General features: G+C 42.6%; 1 protein-coding gene across 2 annotated transcripts in view; it reads left to right on the top strand.

Annotated features, from left to right (window-relative positions):
- Positions 1–4,191: 4,191 nt before the first annotated feature.
- ZFAND6 (zinc finger AN1-type containing 6) overlaps positions 4,192–26,305 on the top strand; it is a 38,653-nt gene continuing 16,539 nt past the window's right edge. The window contains exons 1-2 of one of the 2 annotated variants that reach the window (XM_075713643.1): positions 4,192–4,219; positions 7,143–7,235. The gene's annotated coding sequence lies outside the window, so the exon portion shown is untranslated. Of the gene's footprint in view, positions 4,220–5,956; positions 6,000–7,142; positions 7,236–26,305 lie in introns of those variants that run through there. The other variant, XM_075713642.1, reaches the window with a different exon arrangement.

A 26,305-nucleotide genomic window follows, 5' to 3' on the forward strand; every position in this document is an offset into this window, starting at 1 on the left:
TTTTAGGGATGGACTCGTATCTCTGAATGGGAAACCAGTATACAGAAAATAGAAGCAGAGTATTGAACTTTTTATACATTATGAAGCTTTTTTATTCTGACCATTTTCACAACAGACTTGATGAGTAAGACTCCAGAATGCCATACATAAATGCCAAGAAATGGGATTTTCATTTCTCCATTTTTTGATGGGAAATAGTCCCTGGGTTGTTTTGGAAAATGAATGCTGAAAGCTGGAAATCCTAATGGTAATCAGTGTATTTTTCATTTCCATATGTGCATCTTTCTTGCAAACTATGTAGCATCGGCACAGTAAATATCCTTTATGTAATTTAAAAGTAAAATGCATCATGAAGCATGCTGTTAGTTCTTGTTGATCACATCATATAAACAGAAGCATGAGGGAATCTGAAAATATCCTGGGCCAATTTCTGCTCTTGGCTAAAATCCTACAACCCCCTTGAAGTCAGTGCATTCTGGGCTTGCAAATACAAGTGGAATTTGGACTCTAATTCTACAGATCTCTGAATGTGGGCATTGCAATAGAGAGCTGGCATTGCTGCTCTTGAAAGGCCACTGCCAAATGACTGCTGGGCACAATTTCTATTAGGCCTGGGTAACTGAAACTCCAGCTCATCCTGTTAGGATAAGGCATAGAACAGAGGTCAAAGTGGCTGTGGAAAAAAATCCGGTGAGATTCAGAATCCAATCAAATTAAATTTAAGACTCAGTTGTTCAAGAAAGTCTTGTGCTTATTTCTTTTGGATTTTTACAGGCTGTCTCTCAGGAAGTAGGAGCTGATTCTGCTCTCATTAAAGACTATGGTGAAAAATCTCAGAAGTCTCAGGGGCTGCATGCTGGGCCCCAAACAACTAAATTAGAAGAACTGAAATGATGTTAGCACTAAACACCTGATCCAAAGCCCACAGAAGTGAAGAAGAGACTTTCTATTTACCAGCTCTGAAGATAAATCTACGTCAAAATGAATACATTACTAAGATTCCTCAAGTGATTTCTAAAGCTTTAGCAAAAGAAATAACAAGCTACTATAGCAGATGCAAACATAAAAGGAGCCAAAGAAAAAGGTCCTCTGTGTTAGCAGATAGATTAAATGGATTTGGGAGAAGGGAGTAAAAAAAGCAAAAAACTCCTTTCAGAAAATTTGTGCCAACATTTTCTAAAGAGGTGTATGAATAGATGGCCCTTGAAAACATGAAAATAAGTTGTGCTGAGATATCAAGGTGATAGGAGCCTTAAAATATGACAGGCAGATCTAAATAATGCAGGACAAGGAGAATAAATGCTGTTTCAGTTGTGATGTTATAAATGAGGAGTAATGTTCACCGGTTGTTCCATTTTTGCCATACATCATCAAATCACCGGCTTAGCTGGGGAACCTTTCACCTCCCTTTTGGGTGTTTCAGCTTGTACCAGGATCCCCTACTTAATTGTCTGGAGTGTCTTTTGGACTGCTCTGTCAAAGCAAAATCATGCCTGGTAGAATGAAGTTGTTCCATGAAGATGAACACCCCATTGCATATCAGGCTTCTGGCGGTCCTATGTCCTGCTCAACGTTTGTGTACTCTTAAAAATCAAAACTATTCCTATCAACTTAAGGTGGACGAGTAGCCTCTAACTCCTTCTCTGCAGCGGTCTATAGAAAACAGGTTTCTGCTTTCATCTTCTGGCTCAGGGTGACTTTTGACTTTCCACCTTCTTTAGCTGATTTCTGACCCTTTCTCGGAGTCAAGGATGCCCTTCCCTGGGTGGTAACAGCTTAGTCATTTCTCTGATTATACACTTCCCTCTTTCCTTATCCTACATGAGTTCAGCAAGGTTTTTTAGCCTTGAGGTCCTCAAATGAGAAAATCGAACACTATTTCTTCAATATTTTGTCTTCCATTCACAGTGGATCAGGATGTACATTTAATTTTTAACTGCATCCTTTATTCTACCCCAAGAATAAGCCTGGCCATCTTGTTTATGAATTTTCTCCCTCAGAGACAGTTTGATGACTGGCTCTTTTTCTGCAGATGACATAAAATTTTGTGTTCCCTATTTCCCAGTTGTTTGCCTCTTTTGAGTTGTGGCAGCTTCTGACCTTAACAAACATACTGGTTCTGAATGCTTCAAGAAATCTACTTACTCCAGCCTTATTGTAACCGAATTTTCTTATTTTGGCACATGAGAAAACTGACGAGCTTCATACTCAACTTGAGCAAGATCACATCCAAACATTCTGCTGCCACCCCTTGACATTTGATGCCATAACTTAACATTTGTTCCACCATGTGTTGCTGGTCAATAACTCCTGGCAGGAGGTGTCCGTCTCATTCACTGTTTGCATTTCCCTTTTTATTCCCGCTGCTGTACTGCCAGCTGTTGTGTGTTCCACCCTACTATTCCGCATCTATATTTCTAATGATGAGATGCAACCTGGCACAAAGAAAGCAGTCTGAGATGAACCAAAGGGATTTTAAGGTTTAAAAAAATCAAATAAAAAATAGATGATCATGGAGAGGCTTGGAGGAATGTGATCATCACTCCCCACAGCTCCTTATGATTACTGCCGAGACCATGAAAGCGCTCCAAATAATGTTGTGGGGAATGCTGTGATACCCACATGCAATGCAGGTCATCTTCTGTTCATGCAACCTGGCATTTGGAAGACTTATTGCATCAGTGAAGACAGCCAAGCGTGAATAATCCTACCAAAATAGCTGTAAAGCTACGTTAGCACTTCCACGCTGGTTGCACCAGCATTTTCTGGTGGTGTTCATCCAAGCTCAGATATTCAAAACAAAAAAATTAGGGGCCTTCTTCCCATTAAGTGCTTTTGCCAGGTTTATGGTTCTACCTACTTGACTCACAACATTGGCAATAGTGAGCTCTTATCAACGGCAGATTTCTGCTTGGACTTTATCTCTGCTGAAATCTTTATGTGTCCTCTTGCAATGCCTTGCTTAGGATAGTCTCAAGTGCCTCTGCTCAAAAAAGACCAAAAATTTTAAAATCTGTTCACTGGTCCCCTAGGAAATGGAAATATGTTTTACCCATCCTCAGCTTCTCTGGCTTCCCTTGAGCTTCACAACTGCTAATTTTTCTTTCCTCCTCCAACACTCTCTGCAAACTCAGCTCACCTCCTGGCAGCTCCTCCAGTCTTGGCCTGCTCCTCTCCACTATCCACAGATAAAATTCCTCTTTTATTTGGCTTGTTTCATCTCTCTGGAATCCTGTCCTCTCTTCCTATCTGCTTTCAGCCACCAAGTCACTCATCATCCTTAAATCTCATCTTTAAAACCTGCCTTCATGGTATAGTTTACAGCCGCCTGTGACATTAGGCGAGGCTGTGTATAGCGGGTGCGACGTCAAAACGTTCTGTAAAAAAATAAGCTGTGGTGTATTGTCTCAGAGCCCTACAATGGGGAGGAAGAAAAAAAAAAACAAAAACCAACCCCCAACAGAAACAAGTCGTGTGGCATATCGTAGCTAACAAGAGATGCAAGAGCCGCAGCTGACTTTTTTACAGGGGATGTACAGGAGGTGAGCGGCGAGGGGGCCGCGGGCGGTGAACGCACCTCCAGAGCCGCTGAGCCCCCCCAAGCGAAACCCGCTCTGACAGGAAACCTTTCTCTTCACGAACTGAAAACAGCCCCGTGGGCAGAGGGGGTGGCAGTAGCAGCTACACAGCGTTTTTGCAACAAAATGAATTTTTTTTTGGGGGGGGGGGGCGCGGGGAGGAGAGCGGGAGACGACGTGCCGAGAGACCGCGCGCTGTGAGGGGGCGATCTCCTCAGGGGCTGCCCCCAACGGCCCCGCAGGCCCCGTCCCCCGGCCTGAGGGGAGCAGCCCCCAGCGCCGGCCGGGCCTCCCGCTCGCCCACTCAACCCGCCCGTTGTCGGCGGCCGCTGCCCCACTCCCGCCCCTACGTTCGCCTCAGGTCACTCGCGAGGGGGGGAAACACGGGACGGGCCGCTGTCCCTTTAAATAGCATTCTGTGGTTCACGTCGCCGCCGTCTCCTTGTAATGATTAGTCGCGGGCCATAGCGCCGCCTCCTCCTCCGCGCGGCCTCCCTTCCTCGGCTCCGCCAATCAGCGCCCGCCCGCGTCACTCTGAGGGCAAGGAAACACGGAGAAAGGGAAAAAAAAGTTTGGTGAGGAGCGAGCGGGGCCAGGCGGGGCCGGGCGGGCGGCGGCGGGACGCGGCGGGCCCGAGGCAGGTGAGCGGAGCGCGGCTGGGCCGGCGGCGGGCGGGCTGCGGGCGGCGGCCCCTCTCCGCGGCGGGGCAGGTGGGGCGGCGGCGGCCGCCCGCTCCCCCCCACACCCCCCCCCGGGGAGCGGCGGGGGCGCCGAGGGGAGGGTTCCCCTCCCCGACCCCCCCTCGACCCCCGCACCGGCGGGCCCGGGGCGGCGGCGGGGCCGGGCCCAGGGCCCCGGGGCTCTTTTTCTCCCTTTTTTGGTCGTTCCTTCCTTCCTCCCTCCTCCCCCCGCCCCCCCCCCCCCCCCCCCGGCGGGCAGCTCCTCGCTGCGTGCGCAGGAGCCATCCCGGGGCAGAGGTGTTTGTACTCGTGTCCTTGGGTGGAAGGCGAGAGGCAGCCAGCCGGCCCGCGGCGCGCCGCCAGCCCCCGCCGCCGCTCCCCTCCTTCCCCGGCCCCGCGGTTATTTTCGTTTGGCTGCCGGAGGCCGGGGGCAGAGCCGGCGGGGTCGGCCTCCCTGGCCGGCGGGTCTCCCGGCTGCTGTGGGGGATTGGGCTGGAGCCAGCGGCGGTGCCCTGCGCCTGGGGGGGCTTCCCCGTGGCCCCGGTGGCGGGCCTTCCCCCGGCCGGGGCTGCCGGTGGCCGCTGCGCTGTGCGTCTGCTCCTCGGCTAAGTTCAGTGCAGCGGTTTTGGGGACGGGAGCATTCAGGAAGCAACATGCAGTTTGCGTTGTGGCACCCTTCCAATTAAACCAAGGGTTTAAGCCTACACGGTCTGTCATCCTTCTGCGTTTTATTGTACGAACAGTTCTTTTTGTTGTTGTGTTCACCGAGGAACCCTACGAAATTTAACCAAACTCACCTCCTTCTAGGCTCTGCAAAAAGCCTGGAGCAATAGATAAGGGGTGCAAACGTCCAGTCTTGTTTCCACAGGATGTTAGGATGGGGGAATCTTAAAAAATAAAAAGCACTAAGTATCTTACTGCCACCAACAACAGCAACAATGAAATACAGAAGCTTCCACCAAATGTGCTGATGTAATGTGGAGGCATTTGGCAAACCCGACAGTAGTTACTTCTCCCCCTGCACGGACTGACTTAAAGTGCACCGTTGTGTTCTGAAGTCCATTCCCTGGATGTTTGTCCAGACTTGTCCTATAATAGATGTCATTGCATAAGAGTTACGGGGAGTAAAGAGTGTGCCGAGTTTCTTTCATTCTTCTAAAGATCTATGCCTGCACCTTAACTGTGTCAAACTGTCTGTGTACGCTGAAGAGAGAAGGGTGCAGCTTGATAAGCTGCCCTATGAACTTTAGGGGAAAAAAAAAAAATAAAGAAGAAACTATTCTCTTCCTCCTCCTGCTTCCAAGCAAATGATTTTGTTTGTCTGATGTTATCTTAAATAACTTCTTTCACAGAGTGCTAATCCTCTTCTGAACTGTGGATGATGGTAACTCAACAATTGAGGAAGCAAATATGTCAATTCCTTCCTTAGTCTCTTTCCTGTCTCTCCTCCAACTTTTACAGCTTTGCTCTTTGAATTCTGCCTGGTTTGTTTATCTAGTGCTGAGGTACCTACACCTGTTCTTTATATTAATTATCACCTAACCTAGAACAAGGGGACTGGCTCTTTTCTGATCTGTCATATATTTGTTCAGGCCAAAATAACAGTGTGTTTTGGGAGGATTTTGGTTTCTTATGACACTGAAGATCAAAGTCTGTGACACATCAGTGGCATAATTCCTTGGGTTTACTACTTTCCAGATAGAGGAGAAGAAATTCTTCACTACCGAAGAAACTATCTCCTGTATGTATTCCATAGGATACCTCTTAAAATTTCTTTTGTCTTATGAAACTATGAGTCATATTAAAATAACAACAGATTAAAATAAATTTACTTCTCGACTAATCATGAATTTATGGCAAAAATTAACAACATTGTATGTTACATAATATACTTTTAAGACTGTGATCTAGGAATGTAAGTTTACATTTCAACTTCTTGTTACTTTATGGTCTCAGATGGCACATTCAAAACCTTATACAAACAGCTTGAAAGAGATAGTGGCAAGTTATCCGGAGGAGAGTAGCATTAACACAAACTACTGAAAAGTTGCCATGGTTACAGATAAAGGTAATCCCTGTTTCTGTGAAAGTGTGTCCTTTTGTAACAGCTATATTAATCAGTCTGATTTCTGAGAGAATTCTAAGTATACAAACTTCTGGCTCCATTTTCTTGGCAACTAATAACTATGCAGCTATATATATATATTTTTTTTTTTTTTTTTTTTTTTTTTAATACTGAATGGGCTATGACTTGCATTCCAGATACTTGATTTAAGGTACAAAGAGTATTATAGATTACATGTAAATGTACTTGGAGTATGCCGAATTAAATGGAAACTGTAGTATACTTTTTTTCTCACCCAAGAGATACCTGATGTCAAGGAAAAGTCTTTTAAAATGTCTAGATCCTTTCTCAAGGACTCTGACTGAAGCGAGTGGTGTGGCCATCTATCACTGGAGGCCTCGGTGGTGCAGCTGTACAAGATATAATTCCTTGTCCTGATTTAAAACAAAACAACGCAACCTCCCCAAAACCACCCCCCAGCCCCCAAACCAAACCAACATGGTAACTGCTGAGAGTGATTGAGACCAGTTATGGATGTACAGCGTTATAGGCCAGGAGATAATTGGGGGGAGGGGGAAGGGGGAGCAATTCTCTTAGTGGCTTATTCCCCGCATAGAAAGAAGCAGTTGGAATTTAACATGTAGATGAACTTCAATAAGTTCTCAGGGCAGCTAAGCTTTGGGTGGTTTGAGAGAGCTGCTAAAACTTCCAGAGGAATGTGTTTCTGTCTGGTGCGTCTGTGCTGCTGTCCAGACAACTAACCAGTCCTCTCTGATGAAGACCCAGTATTTACCACATGCACCTTTTTGTTGTTTCCAGATTTGATTATTGCAGTGCAGCAGTACATCTTGGATTGAAAGCAGCAAGAGAAATCCTCAAGTTCTTCAAGATTACTGAAATCTCATCAGTCTGGTATGTTGCTCTCTCTAGACTACTGGAATAGCAAGTTGAATTTTTTGTATGCGAGGGCCTCCTTAGTTACTCCTAAAGATACTGAAGTTTCTAGGACCCTGGCTTTTCATTAGCAATTTCATTCTCAGGAAGTGATATGCTACTAGGAACTATGCAACTATGTATTCCTGGGGTTGTGTAGAAGATTGGGTTTGGTAGTGGTGTTTGTAGCAGGACAATGAACCTTCAGTCAACATACACTCTGAACTTGTTTTCATCTTGCCTATCCTGCCTGGAAATTCCAGGTACTTTTGTAGGCTTTTAAAACTAAAGTCAGGTTGGAAAGGAACTATTGCTAATTTACTTTCTAGAGACTGCACACGGGTATATTGGAGAATGTATAAGAATATGAAAAGGAGTGTTTCTTTCCTCACACAGGGAATTTTTTTTTCCCCTCTGTCCTTACATAGACATGGCTCTGATGAAGTTTATGTTGTTTAGGTTTGATTTAAAAATGATTACTGATGTCTCCAAATCATTTCTCAAATGCCAAAGTTCTGAAATTCCTGTACTAATGTACTTTTAAAATTGGTATATTTGCAAAAATATCTTATACAGCAAGGTTATGAGAACTGTTGTTTACAAACAGGATTGCAGCATCTGAGGGTGAGAAAGGAATGCGAAGCTAAATATTACTTTTAAAGCTGTCTCTAATAATAAAAAAGCTAAAAGACAGAGCTATAATTGTTTAAAAATAATAAATAAATTCAGCACATGCTGTAATGCTGACATAATTGACAACCAGAGGGTTAAGTACTTTTCTACAATGCAAGTTGAGTATGCATACGCAGCAGTTCAGTTGCTTTGCTACTTATCAGTGTGTACAGAATCAGGAGGTAAAATGTATTCAAGACTGTGAAAAACAGGTGCAAAATTGTGAAGAAAGCTCTTGTGATTCACACTGATCTGTTGGGAACTGGGCAGTGAGTAACCATCTCTTCATCTAATCCCTGAACAGCCATCACATGTAGCTTTTGATCGCTACTATTCTGGTCTCTGTTTGAACTGGTGACTTAAAGATGAAAGGCTCTGTTCTTGATCTCTTGAGCTGTCAAGTCCTCCAAACTTGCTGTCTTCTGCATGTGTAAGATTACAGAACAAATGGCCTTTTAGCTGTTCCATGATTACAATAGTCAAATGAGAGTCAGGTGCTTTCTCTTGGTACTGTCCTCAGTGCAAAGTTCAGTGGCAGCAAACTGAATCTTTTTTACACTGCTGTCAAAGCTTCCCTGTTTAATATACTTGCAGCTGCAATCTGCTATTTTGTTTTTTTTCTGCCTTGCTACAGATATTGTAAGAGTAGCAAAGGCATAACTTGAGCCTGGACCTTAAAATGGTGCCTCTCCATTTTCTCCAAAATGTGTGTGTGTGTTTACAGGGAAAATAGTTAACTTATGTGCAGAAACTGAGCTTATAAATTAGGCTTTTGAATGTCTAGTTTCACTAGGTCTCCTTCAGCATGGGATGATAACTTGAATAGCAATTTTTTTAATGTCCAGATTCCCAACATCTAGGTACAGATGTGTTAACCCATGATTTCTCATGCGGTGAGCTAGGGCCAGCTGTGAATCTAGTTTCGATACCCCACTTCAGACTTTTTGGGGCTCTTTTACTTCTGTGAGGACAGCAAATTATTCTTGGGGCATTCTCAGTATAATAGTTTTTTTGTTGTGTGGGGTTTTTTTTTGTTTGTTTGTTTTAAAGGAGATAAGGTGAGAAAATCTAGGAGGTCCCAGTGCTGAATGGAGGAGAATCTGCTTTGCCATTCCCCTTATGCTCTGGGTAAGCCATGCTCTTGCTTATCAGAAGGTGGCCAAGCTTCTGCCAGGTCAGTGACTCAGAGGCAGATGGAAGGGCCTGATGAGCACCAGAGCTGGGCTGAGGGAGTGGGCCAGACTGCGTGACTGGGAGGGGAAAGGTGGGGAGAAAATGGGATGAAACTTCTCCCTTGTAGTGATAAGGAGCTGCTAGTTGTCTGCATAACAGAAGCATAAGCTGAAGTGTGGGATGTTTGATGATAAAAATTATTTATCACCGTTGCAGTTGTGAGGTGGCTAGACTTCTGTGGTAGCATGTAGAGCTGGAGAGTTTTGGGGTAATGTGTTTGATTTTTGTGTGGGTTTTTTTTTTTCTCTCCTTTTGAAAGTGCCCAGACAATAACACTGACTTGGGGGTTGTCATGTCCTCTTCTAGCACTAGGCAGTTTGATAAGACTTGTGACTTCTGCTGTTGTTTTTATGCGCCTAAAGTTAATGCGATCTAAATTGAAGCTTTTCAAGATTGGTTACTGAGATACTTAGAGGACACTTTACTGGTATGTTTTATTTGCATGAACTATGTTTTTGGCTTTGATTGCTTAGATAACATTTGGTCAAAAAAGTGTCATGTAAGTATGGCCTCCGAGTTATCCTCAGGGGACCCGATTAACTTCTAGCAGTACTGACTCTTGCAGGGCACTGAATTCAGGTGCAAGGGTTAAGGTCTGGTTCTTTCAGCTTATATGTTAGGTTCTGTAGGGGAAGTTATGTAAATCTTGTTAATTCTGAACTTGTAGTGTTTCATACTTACTAACTTACAACTGTACAAATTGCTGCTTTTCAGTCCTATTTGGATTTGTGGTGTGATAGATTGCTCTAAAATAGAAGGTAACACAAAATGTACTATCTGACTGTTGTAGAGGAATTAAATGTCCTTCCTGAAGGTGTTTTTTTAATGCTGTTTTTGGTGTATGTATCACAGCTCAAGGGAGTACTTAGCTGTAAATATTTTCCTGACATTGGGGGGTATTTGCAGTAAAGCAGTATGCTAAACTGTCTTGGACTTGATTAATCTGCATTAGGAAAGTTAAGAGAGATACCTGTTTTGTGGTACAGGTGGTAGGTGAAGGAGGGGGAGGCAGGCTGCTCCAGTGCTGGCTAGAGGAAAGGTGGTAAGAACCAGAAACAAGGAGGAGTTTTTCCTCTTCCCTCCCCGCCCCCCCCTCCCCGCACAGTACAAAAACAACCCAAATGTGTTTACGCTGACAAGTGCTATATCTTCCACTAGCCTAGTATTTTTAGTTATTTTACACGAAACACACGAAAATGTTTTATATAAGGCAACCTCGCTAACCAGATTAAGTCTTGTGTAACTATGATGATACTTTGTGGGTGCAGGAGGGAACACTGACTGTGTTCTGGCTCTTCCCCGTGTTGCTGTTTGGAACGGGGCAAGGTTTTTCTCAAATGAGGTGTCGTATCTGCAGTTGTGAAATATTTATTAAGCCTTGTTTTGTTTTTACTCTTCTTGCATGTTGCAGGCTTTTCACTTGATAGATGGGCAGGGAACTGCATCAGTGTTTACACTGAGGAAAAAGAAACACTTTTAATCTAAACGACAGGTTTTTGTCTCGTGTTAAGAGGAAGCTGTCCTCTGAGAAACGCTGTTGATTGTCAGAACGTGAACGGTATCTTGCAAATTTGTTCAGTCGAGCGAAGCCTGAGCGTGCACGAAAAGTTTCTGGCAGAAGCCATGGTACCTTGTGAGATGGAGACAGTCACTTCCTGCGGAGCTCCTCTTCTGCTGACTCATGCTTTAAACTGGTGGAAGAGTCTTCGGAACCGGCAGCCCAGCGTAGTTTTAGCCGGGGTTACCAATTTATAGAGTGTGCCCGGCTTCCCAGGGCAACTCCAGGCACTCTTAGAGAGTGGGCGGGCTCAAAACCCGCACCTAATTTTATCCCAGGAGGAGAGCAAGCGGCAGCTGCGTGATTGCAGCGGGAGAAGCGTTTCCAGCCCGCCCGGGTGCTCTCCGCTCCTCCAGCCTCAACCCACCCGGCCTGAGAGCCCCGTGCTGGCTGGGGGCAGGTGCCCCGCAGGGACCGGTGCTGCCGAGGCTCGGCGGGAGGCGCCGGGGGGCTGCCCGCCCGCTGCCCCTCGCAGGGGCGCTCGCTGGTGCTCGCCCGGGGCGACGCGTCGCCAAAGGTGGTTAGTTTTGTCACAGCCGGGAGCGGGGTCCTGTCCCTTTAAGAACCAGCTTGCCCAGGGTGTTCTAACCTGCCCAGCCTAACCTGCTGGCAAGGAAAAAGTTCTTTAAATAATGGATACGCCGCTCCGCCAATCGGGGAGCGGAGCCTGGCTGGCGGGGCGGGAATCCCTCACGTCGACCAATAGGGACGGGGGAGGCGGGGCTCCGCGTCCAGGCTAGGTTGCGCCGAAGTACAGCTTCAAGTGAAGTTAATCTGGGGTGAAGCAAACAGAAAATTGTGGAGATTTTGTTGGTAGGAATTTTCTGGTTCTAATCGCGTCGTGTGGCGTTATTTCGCCCTCTGGGGCAGTGAAGTTCATGTGCGTGGGGCTTTCTTTCATTGTTTCGCTTTCTAATGATGGCAGAACATTAACATTTATGCAGGGAAGCAGAACAAAAGGGCTCTTTAGACAGGAAATAAGGTGTTGAGAGGCTCAAACTTGACCGAGTTTCTTTTGTCATCTGTTGGCTTGCACCCGGTTTTTTTTGCGTGGAAGGATCGAGTCGTTCTACCTTATCTTGCAGAGAAATGTTAATTCTAAAATAGCGAGGGTAATGCTGCTGTTTTGGAGTTACACAATGTTACAGGAAGAGAGCTCGATTTTAACTCTAACTTCTCTGATTCTGATGAGATTTCAGCTAACTAATTATGACAGCTGCTATGGGATTATTCAGTGATAGCATTTGCTCTAAGTCATTTGTCTTAAATTGTCTTTTGTTGTATCACTGAAGACTGCTGTGCTGTTGTCTGTATATTTGTTCTTGATGAGATGAATGTCTCGCAGGTCTTCAGCATTTAGAACAAAGATATGTAAAAATTATGTAAAACATTGCAATTTTTCTCCTCTTTTTAGTCAGTTTTGCAGAGTATCTGGGTCTGTCAGAGCTCTGATTACAGACACAGGCAGGAAAATTAAGTGTTATTGCCCTGTGTTGCAGCTACTACCCTTCCAGAAAAAAAAAGAGGGAGGGGAAGATTCCCCCCCCCCCCCCCCCCCCCCCTTTGGAATTGGTCAGAATCTCTCTTGAATCCTGTATTGCCCAATGATAGCAGGTGTTTTCTTTGAGGGAAGATTATTTTCAGTTTCTATACCAGGTTTATCAGATAGGTATTTTTACTGATGCTTTCTGCATCTGAAAGGTCTTCAGGAACAGGAAAAGTACAATTTTCCATGGGTGGCATGGGATAGGGTGAGAGAGAGGAGACAAGGAAGTGGAGAGTCAGGAAGCAGGGAGTTTCTAATGAGAATGAAGACTTTAATTGTCATCCTTTCTGTATCTTTAAGAAGTATGTTAGATGAGGCCACATACAGAACAGTGCTTTCAGAATGGTGAATATATTTTTCTTACTTCCCTAAATAGTTCCTGTTTTTATAAAAACACTTGTGTCTATATACAGCTGCTCCTGGGAATTGGAAAGAAATACTCATGGCCCTAATACTTGTTGAGTCTAAGGAGTTTGATGGGTGGGTTTTGTATAATTAGTCAAGATGATAGAAGAATGGATGTGAAAATTGAGCAATAATCTTCCAAATGACAGTGGAAAGCAATTGCTTAGACCTTTACTGAATGTAAGCAAGTGTGATTATTAAAGTATACCTCATTCTTTCAGTTTTACATTGAGCCATTTTGTTTTCTTCCAAAATGCTGGGAATGGATTACTTTTATATATGTCAGAGTGTCTTGACACGCTGGCATCTTGCCATGCTCCTAGTGGCTTATAGGTCTGAATTACTAATTCACTCTTGCTATCTGTTTTTATCTGTTTATAGCATTTTTAAATCTTCTAGATTGTATTTAAACCCTGGAAATACTACTTCAGAATGAGCAGTGACTATATGTATGGGCTTTTAGCTACGAGGTGGGCCAGATCTCATGTATCAGGGGAGATATTTAAAACCAGGATATGTAAATCAAAATCCAAAGTACCTGGATTTTGATTCATTTCTTAACTTACAAGTGATGCTAGGCCTAGACTGAGTGACTAGATCAGATGTCTGAGGTGAGGGCAAGAAGAATAGTATAGTTTGCTGTAATTTCTATGAACTTATAAGTATGTGTATTAGACTTGCTTAAACAAAAGGAAGCAAACGTAAGTATTTGTGTGCTATCAAATACTACGTTTAGCCAGAAGCTGAATACATGAGGCAACTTGATTCATATTGCTTGATGACTGAGTAGCCATTCTTCTTGGGTCCCCTCTGCCCCCCAACTTAGTTAGGAAAGATGTATTATCTGGGACCAGTTTTCCTGATTTATTCAACGCAGAAGTGAAATGCTCAACTCTCTCACCACATGTATACAATTCTAATGCAGGCTGTTTGTAGAAAGCAAATCTGCCCTAAAGGATAAACATACCACTTTGCTGGCACAGCTGTACAACTTCTGTATTCAGGCTACAGCAAATGTTTCTTGCCTGCATTCAAAGCCGTTGCTGGCAGGACCCGTGTTGTCCCCGCATGACGATTGGTTGTTCCAGCACTTCTTGTTCATAAACCTTCTCCTGCACATGCTCCATCTGCAGATCTTAAACACTGTGAATGTGTTGTGTGCTGTGGGATTTGTGTGTCTGCTTCTTGTGCCAGGATGGAATATACATCTCTGATCTGATGTGAATAAGAGATTCTTAAAAGTGATTGTAAACCTGTGTACAAAATGCAGGACCAAACTTTCTCTCCCCTGTTTATGAGGCAAAGGGGGTCTGTGCTCTGTGGTTCACTGACTGCTGGTGGCACTTTCCAGTCTCGTGAAAGTGGATGGCCCACCATGTGCTGGGATGGTAACCCCGCACTCTGGTTCTGTTTAATACTACTTAGAGAAGGCTGCACGCCTCCCATGGGATGATCTCTGTAAAACGTGCCCGGAGCCTTAGGGAGGGCAGACGTCTGTCCTGCAGTGACGTGGGCTTCAGATCCCTGCTTGTGAGTGCCCTCTGCCACATGGCAGGGGCCTCCTGCTACTCTTCAGCAGAGTGGGTCGTGTGAGTACTGGAGGCAGTCAACTAGGCTAGCTTAAATTGCTTTAAATTAGTGGCTTGAGCCAACCCAACTGGCTCTTTCCCCCTCCTCTTCTTCCCCCTATTTCCCAAGTGGTTTAGTGATAATTTCTGCTAATTGCTGTGTGCCCAAGGCAGAAGGGAGAGGGGGAGAGGAATAATGTCACCTGAGAGAGTTTCAGCTATATCCAAAAAGGGACATCTGCCCATAGTTTTAGACGTGGGGTTAGGCCTGTTAACTAGTTTGCTTGCAGTTTCTAGGAAAGATGTGGCGAAGGGGTGAGCTCAGGAGCTGTTGATCATTACGGCTGTGCTGTTGCAGGGAGGCTTGGTACTGGTGGGACAGCCATCTCGCGCGGATACAAGGACTCCTCACTGAGATAGTTGGCCTCCTGTGGTGTGGAGCTCAGTCTGGGTGGGGTGGATGATCTGGCCAGTGGTGTTTACACTGTAATAAGGTTTTGTGAAAATAAGCAGTTAATTACCCATGACCTACAAAGAAATAAAAATACTTGGATCTTGCTTTAAAATCCATTTAACAGAAGCATGAAACGTTTGGGTTTTTTAAACCTGCTTATTTTATTTTACCTTTAGAAATATCAGGAACATTAAGTCCTTCTTCCCTGTTCTTGGATGTCTCAGATGTGTCATAAGCTTCTCAGCCCTTAATTGAAGGGGTGGGGTGATATATTTTTAACAGATCCCTTCTTCCAACTGTGTTTATAGGGCTTTTGAGCTAAATAGAGATTAGCAAAAACAAAGCTTTGACAGTGCAAAAATCGTTTCTCTTCGATCACATTGTGTTTTCTTGCTCGTTCTCCAGTTGTTGACAGAAACTGAGATTTTTTTCATTTGAAAAGTATCTCTTAATGCATAATGTAATAGCCAAAAAAGTTAAACTGAGTTAAATCCTACCTTGATCCATCTTCTGCTCCATTTAGATCAACTTAAGACAATCTTTTGGGTATTACTTAGACAAATGAACACTTGCGTTTGAGTATTTCCTAAAAATAGCTCCTTTTTAAGCAGCAGTTTTATTAAATGCACAGCTCTTCCTTTAACTTAATGGTTCAGCAATCTTGCAGAAGCCAAAACTGTCTCCGTGCTGAAGACCACCCCTGCTCAGCCATCCTGCCCTGTCAGGATGTATTTGTATCACAGGACTCTAACCTTCAGGATACGGTATTCGTCAGTCTGAAACATAATAATCCTGCATCTGGAGCACTAAACTATAAACAGTGTGGCTGACTTGGCAGGCACCGGCAACCACCTGAACAGTTTAACTAGCCCAGGGTTTAAGGCAACACTGCGCTGGTGTGTCTTGTGATTCATGATAGTAATGCTTTTTTTTATCTATGTGAAGGATTAGGGAAACAAATCTGAACTTAATTATCAAATTGGAGTGGGAACTTAATAACAGTATTTTTGAGGACAGAAGTGAGGTGCTTTCAGCTTGTTTAAATATTTTGCATTGGATGTGGGGTTTTTTTTTAAAACAAGGACTGAAGTTTTCACCATTAGCTTGAACAAGGTAGGAGGCTAGACAGTTTTCGTGTGTGTGCCATTGAATATAATTGGGCTGATGAAAGCAGAATATTGTATGGGGGAGGCAGATATTGTCCACTTAAGGTTTTAAATTATGTTTGGAGGTGAGAGGCAAGAGGGACAACCACCGACTCTGCAGGCTTTTTGCCTGTAGAATACCTGTACCTAAATTGGACGTATTCATGCCTTTTGCATACAAAAAGCTATCTTTGAATTAGATTGTTGGAAAAAACATTTAACGAGTTGTTGATCATGCTGTTTTTAAGGATGGGGTGGCAGGGGAGGTATGAGACTGCAAAGAAGGATGAAATTGTTTCTCTACTACCCCCTGTATAAACTTAAGATGTTTTTCTAAGATCATATATAGAATGAAGGCCTTAATGCAATGTAATGTTATCATGTAGCGGAATGTTTTCTGTGCAACAGAATGACCTTGCATTGGAATCTGCACCATTATCAAGGTAGGGGCAAAAGAGGTGGCTGTGTGTTGAGTGTTAAACTGAAATGTTTGGAAGTTGTTCTTCCTGCCCAGCTCCTTCAGAATCAGGTAAGAAGCCTACAAGGTAGCTTTTGTTGCTGATGCAGGAGGGTTTTCTAAGTGAACTTCACCAGACTTCTTACGTTGGCATTATGCTGTCAGAATATCATGCTAGTGTGACGTACTGTTGGATATTGGTGTTAAGTCCTTGAATAAAGTGATTTTGTAGGTACTAATTAGAATTAGTTATCAAACATGTTATTGTCCTGGTGAAAAGTAACTAGAAAAGTAATTAGTGTTTTATGATATCAAAAACATTTGACTACTAACTTGTAAAAAAGAAAAAAAAAATGTGGCAATACGGAAGGACTCACTGGGAACATTTTTTAGGGAAGAGACTTTAGAATTGCTCAGTAGGACTGTTTTGAATATCAGTGTATTTTCACAGGATTTGTTTAAAGTGTCCTGGGAGAGGGGGAAGGCAGCATTAGTTACAATAGGTCAAGGTAAGTGTATTATTAGTTACATAAGAAACATTGTCAGCTGAGTGTGACAAACCATGCAGGGGCTGAGACTAGTGCTGAGATCAAGGAGTATTTGATTTGTTGTGGACTGGCCTGGCAGCCATGCCTGATGATTTTTTTTTTTTTTTTTTTTTTTTTCCCTGCCGCCTTCCTAATAAATCTAGTCAAACTTGACTTAGTGCTTTGATTGCAATTTAAAACTCCTATGCATATCAGGGTAGTAATTGACTGGCTTTAAAAAATTCTTTGGAAAACAACAACAAAAAAATCTAATTTCACACTCTGGTCACTTAGTTGATTGTTTTGCCTTCCTGCATTTGCTTTTCTCTAACTTGATGTCTATGAAACTTTTTACTGTTACCTATGGTGTCTCTTACTGCAAGAATTAGCTTGTTATTCCGCCAAGTCATTATGTGACTGTGACCCATGGTCTTAAGTCTATACCTAGTCATTCTGTATATAAATAAATCCCTGATTAGTTGCTACCTCCTTATCCTTCTGTATTCTACCTCAGATCCCCCACTGCATAATCGGAATGCTTGAAATATCAGTCTGCTCTGAGGAATACCTCTGTCCTTGCTGCAGCTCTGACACCTTAATTTTTTCTCGTCTTGAGACCTCTGTCAAGGCGTGAGGTGAAGAATTTATTGAAATTTCTTTGTATGGCCCGATAGCTCTATCCGGTGGACTTACACATGGTGGCATATAGAGTGTAAAATGCCTGTTAAACAGTGTTGCTGGGTTTACTGAAGTAGCATCAAGTTAGTTGTTAAAATGGGAAAATCTTCTCTTGAAACCCAGGGTTATGTGTTAAAATTAGTGGTTTTTAATGTAAATGATACAAATGTTCTTCAACACTAGTATGGGGGTTTTTGTCTTCACAAAAGGAGTGTGACCCAGAAGAGGTTTCTGGGAGACAGTGTTAGGGCATTGGGCTTTTGTTTTTCAAGCCAGAGCAAGGACATGGTATTTGTGGAATTAGCCTACCATAGTGCCTGTGAAATGCATCTTTAGGCCAAGCTGAAGGGCATTGGTCTTGTTGATCTCCCTCTTGTTTCCGACTTTATACCATAAAAAAAGGGAATATATTGTGCTTTTTTCCATTCTTTCCTGATAGAAGCCCCATTGGCCAGTGTTTGGGGGTGGAAGGGAATGAGCATCATGACAGAAAACCACACCTTGCTGACAGTTGAGGTTCCATATCTTGTGAGCAGATTTTGTTCCCTCTTCATCCATTCTAAAGTGTGATACGGCCTTTAATATGCCAAGCAAAATAAGTGAAGAGAGATCTGGCTTACATTTTCTATGTTTGTCTACTTCTCCTTTATATCATGAAAATTCTCATTTCTCTAGAAAGTGCTGTTACTCTGTCATGTGTTGATCTGTTTTCTGGCAGAATACGATCACTATGGCAAGAGGATTAAAAAGAGAAGTCAGATGTACTTAAAGAGTTATTGTTCAAAATGCTTCTGAAAATGCACATTTCTGTTTATGTGGCTTGAGGAAACAGGGGGAATCCCATGGCACTACTTAACGGCCTGGCCCTTTTGGATACCAGTCCCTCCCTTAAAGCCATTTATGGCTGTATTTTCCTATGTAAAACTGTAGAAAGAACTCTGTACAAAGGTACCATCGTAATAAATGGGGAGACAGTGGCATCCAGCCATGCTATTTTTAGGCTATTGTGCTCTTAACTTGCTGATCTAAGTGTTCTGGACAGTAAGTGGGGGAGACATTGTACTAGAAATGCATGCTCACATAGCTGAATCTTGTCTGAAAACAGATTGAATAGCAAACTTGGTTATCAGGCAGTTTACAGAGTTGTACCTGGAGTATTAGTAGGTAAAAAGGATGCCCTGGTGATTAAAGCATAATGTTTGCAATGCAGACTTTACTCGAAAGCTGTCAGCTCTGGCTTTCTCGTCAGTTGAGAAACTCAAAATACGTGCAGTCTGTTCTGTATGGGCTTAGGAAAGAAGTATAAAAAAAACCCCTATTTTCTGTTCCATGATGGCAATGGGAAAAATGCCAGTTGTCCTCAATCAAGTTTCTTCCAATAGTTTTTAAGCTTTTTCTCAACAGTGTAATGACCTCTCCATCTGAGCAAGTGGTGCGGTTTTGGAAACCTTCAGAAAGGAGAGTGTCTCACACTGCAAATTTCTGATCATTTCTTAGCCCATTATCTATTAATCTGACACTGTCTTGGATAGTTAAGGCTGACACAAGGCAACTGTTACTTAATTTTCAGTCTGACCTTTTGGTGATGCATGCATTTTTCCTTGGCTTATACTACGAATGAGGCCATGCCTTAGAGTTCAGTTCTGATATGAACTAGGTAGTTTCACCTTCCTCCTGCAGTGTACTGTTAACCTTGACTCTTCTGGCACAGAGCTGAAGAGCAGCACTATAAACCAGATACAAGAACCAATCCCAAGCTTTTGAAGAATGAAGTCTTCAAGGTAGAACAGTTCCTGGCCCAGCAACACTGGGAGAGAAGTATCTAAAGCTCCAAATTACCTGTATTGTGAAGCCATTGCATTGGGTGCATATAAATGTATATTGGATGCGTGTATACTGGTTGCACTTGGACCTTTACACACTGCAGTGTTTCAGGCAGTGTAAAGTGACAGTTGAGAGGAAACTAAGGAAAGATGCAAAACTTCATAGTGTGACCAGTTGGCATATTCATATCTTCAGTGAAACGTGACACTTTTAATAAAGTGATGGATAAATATCAGTTGCCCAGCATGGTGGCTGCTGATCAACTGTATAATATTTTCCTATGCTTTGTGCAGGGTGATAGGTTTTAGTATTTAGACATCCAGTAACTTGTCTGGGATCATGTAACCTGGGTTCCCTAGTGATTGAAATAGTTAAGGGGGAAAAAAAAACCCAACAACAAAAACCCCTGGAATAGCATTAGGGTTGAAACAAAGTAGGGCCTTTGAGTGCCTTGGCTAAATTTAAGTGCATTGCAAAAGATGAGGAATGCAGCTTTGCCACAGGGAACATCATACTTATACCTCTTCTGCTGAAAACTTGTCCTTAAAATACCCTCTTTGTTCGGTCAGGCTTTAGCTTTAGGTTGAGTTCCCCATCAAACCACAGTAAGAGTATTGTATAATTTTGAACACTTAAATTAGACATAGCGCATAATTCTAAATAGAGCAACACATTGTGCATGATAATCACAATGTTCTTGGAAGTTAAGTTGAATTCAGGATGCCCTAGGAGAAATTATGATGATGATCATTTTATTTATTAACAGCTAGGAACCCTGATATTAGAGCAGGACCTCCCTTAGCATTAGGCCCACATAGAACTGTAGCATTATAAGCTAATTAAAATTCTACATAGTGCTGTTTACAAAAACAAATTATAATGTGTTTTGTGCTTACTGTCAGTTCTCAGCAACAGGTGTTTTGTTAACAAGAAGCTGTCTATTTTGGGAACTCGTGTTAAAGCAGCTTTTATCTCTTCTGGGTTTGATATGCTTAAAATAAGTGAAACTTATGCTGTATTGAGAGAAGATTACTTATTCACTGAAGCTCAAAAGAAGCGATTACTGAATCTATATCTATTCTTTCAGTAATTATACGGGTAATCTTGTAAGTGTTTTGAATCCTTCTTACAGATTATTTTCATCAGTTTGTAAAGCCAAACCTGTTTTAAGATACAGCATCCAAGATAGTTTATGGAGTTGCCCTCCTTCTGCATCCCTTAAACTTTGGTCTGGTATCTTAAGGGAATGTAAAGGATTTTAGAATCTCCTGATTCTAATTTTACACAACCTCTGATTTCTGAAATGGCTGACTTCAATATACGATGCCAAAGAAAGCAGAATGTAGCCTTGTCTTGTCTGTTTCTGAGTAGCTTTCTTATTCTATAGAGCATTTTAAAAGAAGGCATTTCTGTAATCTGACAGATTTCAAGTAAACTCTAAATTTATAGGGCTGTGTAGAAACAATGGAGAGCAACTTGAGGATTCCTGCAGTCTGTGGCTTAGACACCTTAATGCCAAATGAAAGCTATGAGATAGCACAAACTCTAGAGTAAAGAAAAGGGATCCTAAAGCAGAACCTGCAGCTAGTGCAGCTCGACGCTGGTTCAGCCATGCATGATGGAAACTGTGGTTTGTGCGAGTTGACGTAGCAGACTGCTGACAAGCAATTACTGAGGTGGTTTGATTTTTCTCATGGGTGTAACTCCTGAATTTTCATTCCTCTTGAGCAGAGACGCCAGAGCAAGCACGACCTGAAAGGATGCTCTTTTATTAGTAGTTGCATGTTCTATCACAAATGTAACTTCATGTAAGGTTTCTGTGGCAGTCTTGTCGCAGAGACAGCTGTCTTCCAAAATGGACCTGCTGAGCCTGTCTGCCTGTAGCCTTAAATCTTGGGTAATCTGGGTAAGCTAAACTGAGTAAGTACAACCTCACATTTTGGGAGAAAAGCGCTTTGGTCTCTCCTCTGGCTTGTGTATGGATGTACAGTGCTTTGGATAGGACAGCATGACTAGTGGGGCGGCTGGCCAGTGTCCTCTCTGTATTCCTCAGATATGCCTTGTGGACTTCTCTCACCATGACTCTCCCAGAGATACCAGTACAAAAACAGCTTCCCGAAACACATGATATGCTCTTTTCTCATGTTCACTTTTCTTGGTCTGTAATTCACTCAGAAATTGGCTTTACTTTGTACAGAACAACTATAGTTACTGTGTTACTCTCAGTGCTTTTAATGTTTAACTAGTTATCTTTGCTGAAGGTCCCTGTTGTGTCTTGCTGTAAACAAGTGTGCCCAGCTCCAAGGGTTATTTGCTGTTTTTTCTCTGGAACCCAAGAAGTGACTTTTGTGGTGTGTGGGGGGTGGGGTTTTGTTTGTTTGTTTGTTTGTTTTTTAACTTGCATTCAGGTTGACATCCAAAAAGGCAGCTCTGTCAGCTTAGATTTTCTGATAGTCATCACTGAAGAGACAGAAACATGCTAGTGGTGCTTTTTCTGAAAGCATCTCCATACTTCTCTGGGCTCAAGTTTCCCGGTTAACTGGGGTTGCCTACAAACATACTGTGCTGCTGAGGAATTAAGAAATAAAGAAGAGGCTACTAAGTTTTCTAAGTCAGAGAAAAAATGATATTTCTTTGAATTTCAAAGTTTGGATACTGCCATATGCAGGAGCCTAATTCTAGTGGTGCTGCAGTGTTAATCTTGAACAACTAAGAAGTCCACAGGTATGTGCTTGAATGTACTAACAATGATAATCCTTGGCATCTTGAGTTGTATTGTACTGCTTTAGGCTCAAATTGAAATACTTGATAAATAGGAGGAGAATTCTTGAAGCCTTTATACAGAGTGATGCATTTGGTCTTTTAGGTGCTGCAGCAGTTACCAGATGCTCCAGTGTAAAGTAGTGGTCATTCCCGCACCCCCCACCCCCCCCCCCCATCACATAGTGAAAGCCAGTAGCTCTGTGTGGCAGTGTGGCAGCTTTCTGGAATTCCAACACTTTCATGAAACTCCTTTTGTCTGTACTCTGCCTCTTTGAAATCCCATGTAAACAAAATGTGGTTCCTCCTACTAGTCAGTGAAATGTACCTGTTGCATCACACATTATTTTTTTAGGATTAATCTTCAGCAGTGAACTTCATGGAATTGCCCCTTTATTTGGTATGGTGACTATACTAAAAGGTTTGGAAATTAAATAAGAAAACCTTGCTTATACTTCTGTCTTTTGTTTGTAGACTTCAAGTGGTCACTGCAAGTAATTTGATGCATTTGCATGAGGGGCATGAGAGTTTCTGAGGTATCCTGTTTTACAGCAGTTAATGTTTGGTTCTAGTAATCCATACTTTGCAAAGGTTGAGTGTGGCCACAAGTAATAATTACAGTTTCAAAGTAACATCTATTAATAGTGTGTGCAGACAAGCATAGAAAGCTGAACCCGTATTATCAGTGATCTTCTTGATACCAGTATAGAATCTGTGCATCTTTGTTCTTGCCTAGTAAAGAGTGAAGAGGTTGTAGTGAAATGTTCTTTTGTTCCTCGTGTAACCTTGAGTACAAGAGCAGACAGCTGTAGCTAGCAATATACGTGCTTCAACACTAGAGGCTTTGTCTATACCAAGTGTTCCTGGGTTGTATAATGATGTAACATGGGTAGTATGATATTCTGGCTCAGATGAGTTATGAAAGTTGCTAATGTTCCTTCCCTTCTTAAGACCTGAACTCTCTCTTTTCTGCCCATCTGCCTTTTTCTCTTGTGTGTGGCTCTTTTTTCCACCGGTGTGATTCTTTCATAGTCTTTCTGCCATCTTAAATCCGGGATTTACACTGTACAGGGAACGTAGCTTGCTTGAGGGTTCAAATTTTGTTTGTATTTTAATTCTTGTACTGAAGGATTTAAACTTGCTGACTACTTAGAATTAGAAGAAATGACTTCTGTAACTCTTTCCATCTTTTTGTAAAGTTTCTACTAAGAGTGTCTAATAAGTGCTTTATTTTAGCCTAAAATAAGCCTGTGCATGAAACAAAAAATAAAAAGCTGTTCAACGGGAATAGACAGGAACATAAGTAGTTATTGGATGACTTGTCAAGTGAATTGAGAGAACATCTTATGTAAGTCTTTGGTCACTAGTTTGAATATTTTGTTTTCAATATTAAGTCATTATATAAATTCTACTTCAGTAGTTCAAATTGCAACTTAAAACTGTATTTAGTTGTGAGCAGGAAGAAAACTGGAGGCCTACTGGAATGAATTGAAAGATCTAAAATGCGTGGATTCTCTTGGTGCTGAGGAAGTTGGATAACTCCTGTGTTTTCAAAAATGCAGCAGCTGTGTGTTCTGCTGCTACAGGAACAAAGAGGTCACTGCCCTTACAGATCTGCTTGCATAGTTGGTCCTTAACCATATTCACTTTAACTCAAAGCATTCTGATGAAACTGGGTCAGAGTGTAACTACACATGTAGCTATGCTGGCAAATCTGAACCAGCTGTAGCGTTTTAGCAGGGTGAGCTGTAGATGAAATGACATGTCTGACTGCAACCAGCAAGCTGGGCTGAACTGTAATGACTGAGGCCCCTATTCAAATCTGCCAGTTCTTGGCTCCCTAGCAAGTTGCTGGGACATGGTAATGCCTTAAAGCAGCTACAAATGACTGCTCAGTGAATGTAAATTGGGGCCTTTTGGGAGAGAGCAACAGAGTAAAAAGAAAACAGGACTGTTCTGTAACTTGCTATTAATTTGTGAGTCTACTGCTTTATACCCTGAGTAGTGTCCTGCTGCTAGGACACCTGAGCAGCTGTGTCTCTGCAAATGCTGCTCTGAAGTGGTATCCTTGAACACAGCCAGTGCTTTGGTAACTTCTGCAGCAAGATTCAACAGAGCTCTGCTCTTAGGTCTTTATTTGCCATTTATTTTGATAAACCTGTAGAGGAATGTGTTTGCTATTTATTGTTTTTTTTGTACCAACATGCCTTTTCATATGGTGATACAGGTGGTATCAGGTATCTGTACTGGTACATGCTCTAAAATGAAACATGTTTTTGTCTACACAACTTGATATCTTGCTCTTATTTGTGCCTGGGGTAGAGCTTTATATGTTTAAGCAGCACAAATTACCATTTTTGCAGTTTCTTCCTTGCTTCATTAGCACGAAGGGAAAATGACCATTAGTACGTGTACTACTTAAATCAGTGCTGAACTGCTTCGTTATAAAGGTGATTATGATAGAGGAGGGAATATTTATTTTAATCACTTGTTGAAAATTGGATTCATCCTTCGAGGTGAGCGTCAGCTGAAATCTGTCAGTGCATTGATCTTTGGTGGTGAAGAGAGTAGCTTTAAATGCTCTGCTTTCTCCTTGAGAAGCATTTTCAAAGCAGGCATCAGTACAGTTCAAACCGTGTCTGGTTTGGTATTGCAGCTGAAGCAGAATGCTGTTTGGGTGGTCTGTCCTGCTTCAGTGTTAGCATTTGGGAGGGATCCTTCCCATACCAGTCAGGAATTCTAGGAGTGTTTGCAGAACACAAGACTGTACTTCAGCTGGGGTAGTGGTTGCGAGGATCTGCTTGCTTTACCTACCACAACTTGAAGTATGAGGACAACTAGAATTCAAGAGACCTTTTTCTTTGGGGAAGACAGATGAAGAGAAGGCTGGCTTCTGTGCAGAATTTTTTTTTTCTTGGGGGGGGGGCAGGAAAAGAGATTATTCCTAAACCTTGTGTGTTTAATCCTGCTAAATGCTGCGCTCTCTGATCTTACTGATTAACATTTGAAGCCTATAAAGCTAGGATATCAGTTATTTGAAACTAGTAGCATATAAACATTTTAATTAAAAGGAAAAGAAGAAGGTGTGTTTGTGGGAAGGCCAGTATCACAGCGCACGCTCTGTGCGGAAGGGATATACCCAAGTATTTTGTTACTTGCTTTGCAGAGTATTGGAAGAGACAGCTCTTTTCCCAGAGAACCTGATGTCCAAAAGACTTACCCTGCTTTAGTGTTTCTACAGCTTCAGCTCTATACCTTTTATAATCAGGAATGTCCTTTATATGATTTATTGTGGTTTTTACTTGGTACAGAGAATAATTTACTCTCCGAGGATGTGCACTGGTGAGGGGGGAATGGTAGGACCTGCAGCAGCAGCAGTAAGCAGGCCTTATGAAGGTATGAAGTTGTCTCTGTGTGAACAGGAGTAACAAGAATGTGTAGACTGGAAGCACCAAATCTGTAGGAAAAGGAGGACTTAGCCTGCAGAGCTGTGTGCTACCAAGCTTCTAGTGGCAATGAATATTTTTGAGAAGAAAATTATCAGAGGTTAGCTTTGGCTTAAGCTTAGCGATTTTTAGCTAATACAAAAAGAAGCCATCTATTCCACAGTCTTCAATGAAGTGGATGTTCTGGGGTTGTGTTGAGGGGGGGTTGTTTAAGGCTCTTGCCCTTCCCTCTGGTATGCTTCCTTCTCATTAGTGCTCGTACAACTGGTTATACAACTATACTGTAAAGCAAAGCAGGGAACATACTTAAAATATCGTAAAGAGTTTGGTTGGTTTTTGTTCTTTAAGATGAATCAATTCTGCATTCAGCGTAACAGGATGACCCCAGGAACATTGTGCAAGCACAGCTTGGGGGAACAGGCAGAGCCCACAGGTATTTCCAGCAGCTTTACAAGCTCCACGTTTGTTTTGTGACACCTCAAACTGAGTGGGGCATACATGTAGCCGTGGTGATCCCAAGACCTTGCTGTCACTTCAGCTATGAAGTTGCTTCCAGTTTTGTACTGAAGTCAAGCTAGGAGATCAGTTTTGAAACTACGAATAGGGTATGCGCTTGGGATATTTTACAGTAGGCTTGAAGCTCAGCAAGGGCTAGCTACCCCTAAAAAGGGTCATCCTATTTTTAGCCTTGTCACTTCCTTTGTATTGTATATCAGTTCTCTAGGGTTGATCATCTGTCAGATCAGCAAGACCTCTAGTCCACCAGAATAAATACT

The sequence above is a fragment of the Pelecanus crispus genome, chromosome 7 (assembly GCF_030463565.1).
Source record: "Pelecanus crispus isolate bPelCri1 chromosome 7, bPelCri1.pri, whole genome shotgun sequence".
NCBI lineage: Eukaryota > Metazoa > Chordata > Aves > Pelecaniformes > Pelecanidae > Pelecanus > Pelecanus crispus.